This window comes from Silene latifolia, chromosome X (genome assembly GCF_048544455.1).
Source record: "Silene latifolia isolate original U9 population chromosome X, ASM4854445v1, whole genome shotgun sequence".
Lineage (NCBI taxonomy): Eukaryota > Viridiplantae > Streptophyta > Magnoliopsida > Caryophyllales > Caryophyllaceae > Silene > Silene latifolia.
In genome coordinates this window covers 28,452,657-28,456,696 of record NC_133537.1, presented here as the reverse complement: position 1 = coordinate 28,456,696, position 4,040 = coordinate 28,452,657, and positions in this window count along the sequence as shown.

The window sequence follows — 4,040 nt, the reverse complement described above, 5'->3', positions numbered from 1 at the left end:
TTGGGGAGATTTGATGCGTGTATTTTATATAAGATTTTTACCTCATTTTTACACGCATTTCTGTATTATTTACGTGGCATCTAGCTACAAATTCCCCTGTATAGTCTACTTTGGGTTTGTCTTGTATGAATTGCAGGTACGAACCTGAAAGGTGCAAAATCAAGCCTGAACTTGTCATAATTGCATGTATTTTGGAGAACAAGGAATCGGAGCTCGAAATCTGTCACTTAGAGATGCGTGAAGTTGCCTCGGAAGGTGCTAAGGAGTCCACCCGTGCTTATATAGCTTGATCGACCAGTCTTGCTACTCATTATGCTCGATCGAATGCTTTATCCATCAATAATCACTCGATCGAGCTCTATCTTTACTCGATCGAGATAGATGCCCTTTGAAGTGTTCGATCGAACTCCCTCTTTACTCGATCGAACGGATTGTCAAGTTTTCTCCTCGATCGAGTGGTTTCATTTCACTCGATCGAGAGGATATGTGTTTTAGGCGGGCCTTGTTCTATTTTCGATATTTGCTTTTGTAATTTAGAATATAAGGTTATGACGGCAGTCATATGGGTGGTCTACTCTTCTCCTCCCCTCCTTTGACTCTCACTACTACTCTCTTAGAACTTTTACTCTTGAACCCTAACTTGGGATTTCCTCTTTTGTAATCGGTACTCTTTATTCTACTCTTGATCTTTAATCAATTACTTGTTTTATTTCTTATTTTCCCTTTAATCTCTATTGTTGGTTCTCTCTTTCCATACCCCTATTATGTTGAATTTCTATGTTTTATGTATTGTTGTTGCTTGTTCAATGATTATGCATAGCTAATTCTCCTTTGCTAAGACATAGGGGAGCCATGATTTTAAGGAAATTGTGAATAGGTGATTAGACATGATGTGAATTAGATCTATGTTGTTAATCGCTGCATATAATTGTTCTTACCTTCTCGAGTTAACGCAATTAGGTAATTAATCACGGTACACATTGACCTAGATCAGAAGATTGGAAAAGGTAAGACGTGTAGCGAACGTTAGGGCATTCTAGTGAGGGCGAAAATTAAGCGAGAACTGTCTTAGGGCGAATAGCGGACCGGAAGGAACTTTTCACTACCCTGTAGATCGAATTTGCATTGACCTGAGACCCTAGAATACGTTTCTTAAGAATCATGGTGAACCGACTGTCTTAGCTACTTTCTTTCTGCCTTATTGTGATCAACTCTTTTCTTTATTTCTCTTGCTCTATTTCTCTTCTTTTACCTCCTTAGATTAGAACAATCATTTAAAAACCCCCAAGAAATTGTGACTCAAACGGACTTAGTTTAGCAGACATTTTCCCATCTCCCTGTGGAGATCGACCCTACTTACCGCTGACTTTTGTTAGTAGTATTTAGGTATTTATTTTTGGTACTGAACGACGGTATCAGTAACTTCATTACTAGCTTTACTTCGTTAATTCACACGTCGTTTTCATTGTTATATTGTTTTCATTTTCATTTCCATTTCCATTTTGTTATTAGATTGTTGCATTTTATTATCTAATCATTTCCATCATAGTTTATTCATAGCATTTTCATATTTACATATCATCATAGTTAATTTACTTATCACATGTTATATTATTCCTTAGTTATTTGATTAAGCATTGTTTCTAATATATATGTTTTTATCATCATTTAGCATTATCTTATTTCTCAATCATTCATTTAGTTATAATTATTTTATCATCATGTTTATGATATCATATCTTATTGATTAGTTTAGTTTTCAATATGAGTGAGTAGTTCATTTTGTCTAGAGAATAGGGAAGTCATGCATACATAGTATTTGCAATTGTTGAATTAGGATGCTATAGTAATCGTTTAATAGTTTCTATCTCATGGTTGTTTTATTTTTTAGTCTTTGATAATTGATCACTATCTTTGATTAAATTTGTTAATTCACTTTTATAAGTCGAGAGGAACGAAATTAAATTAGACTAAGCATGTTTTATAGGCCGATCTTGTCGCTAGCTAGAACCCGTTCTATGGCTGACAATAAGGCCGAGAGTTGGTTGTCATTAGACCTAAACAATTATCGATATTATCAATTCTTAGTTTGAGCATTTACATATTTTCATGTGTGACCCGACTCTCCTAGAATCTTTTATCATTTTTAATTTTACATCATTTTATTACAAGTTTACCAACCAAACCAAACAAACAATCCTAACCGACCTAGATAGAATTGTACTCATAGCAATTCACTACGGAATTCCCGTCTCCTTGTGTTCGACCCCTACTTTACTACATTCATTTGTTACTCAAGTCTAGGATATTTTTGTTAGGTGTGCGATAGCCAACATCGAGTACTCGGCCGAGTAACCGGTCTGACGGGTTATTTTCCACGATTTTGATTAAAATAGTTGGAAAAGTATAAAAAGGCGTGTCAACAGGTTCTTAATCATTTCTTAATCATTTTCTTAAAAACCTAACTACGTATAACTTCTCCAACCATTCTAATCCCTGCTAAGGCTAGACTGAAGGGTTTTTACATCTTTTGCCCGCGTCGATTTCATCAGTAAGCATCGTACTCTTGTCTTAATTGTTATGTTATAGTTGTTCAACCCTAATTGGTTTGATTGGTGATTTAGGGCAGATTTTGATTGTATGATGTAGTTATAGGTGACGAGTTCGTAGATGAGCCTTTCTGTTGATTTTTGTGGTTGATTGTATTGCAAATAAGGTAGGCTTTCCCCTACTCCGCTGACTATGTAGTTGATTAAGTTTTTTGTGTTTATTTGTTGGTATTTTATCATTGATTGAAATTGATGGAGGTTGGTTAGATTATACTTGTCGGTTGGTTGTTGTTGTGGGACCATGTCGGGAGATGGTTCCATCCCCATGTTCGCCCCTTGTGACCCTCGTCACAAGGGGGATGTGCATATTAAGGAGTTGGGATCGCTCGTTGCGATGAGCTAGGCTTAGATCGTACAGCTAGGGATGTCAGTGGGGCGGGTATAAGTGGGTACCGCCCCGCACCCGCCCCAGTTAGGGCGGGGATGGGTAAAGCTTTGGCGGGTGGTGGGGCGGGTGCGGGTGTAACACCCCGTATTTTATTAAGTTGGATAAAATTCTTTTAATTGCTATTTTGAATTTAATTACATCATTTAACGATTTATATATATATGCTTAGCTAATTAATTAATTTCATCATAATTCGATACGTTAATTTTAATAATAATTAATAAGTTTATTTAAAGTTAGTTCGAATTTATTGAAGTTAGTTCGGGTTTTAATTTCATCATAATTCGATACGTTAATTTTAATAATCATTAATAAGTTTATTTAAAGTTAGTTCGAATTTATTGAAGTTAGTTCGGGTTTATTTATTTAATAATTCCCGTTTCTTTACGAGTCCTTATGAAAGTTGTTTTAAGTAAACCCGAGATGGATTTTGGGAACAAAACCGTCCAATTAGCTATTTTGAACTTATTTCACTAAATTAGCAATTTTTATTAATATCCGTTAGTTTCGTAAAAATCGCTAATAATTCCGATTCAAGCGGATATCGTATTATTTCCGTTAACTAGCTGAGTTTATTTTATTTTCACTCATTAAATTTATTTATTATTGATTCCGTTTTATTACTGAAACTTTTACTTAAATCGGTTAAATTTAACTCGAAACGGTTTTAATAACGATCGAAGTTTCTTAACGACGAAGAAACGTACGTATAATTAATAGCAGGCTAGCAGGCTGCTGTCTCATTTATAAATAACGCACGTCTTCTTCTTTTCTTCTACTTCCTTCTTTGTTCTTCTTTTCACGTTTCATTTTTTTTTCTCTGTCAATCGCAAAATCGATTTTCGGTCGTCCGTTTCTCATCCGTTTTCGACGATTTTCGTTCCATAGCATTCCTCTCGTCGTTTACGTCAATCCGTTGTAAGTAAAATTCATTTTCGTTATGTATTTTTACAAACCCAATTTATATTTTTAGCTTTGTTTATTATAAGACGGTTGTATGTACTAAAATAGACGGTCTGGTAGAATATTTGTTAGTCATAAAT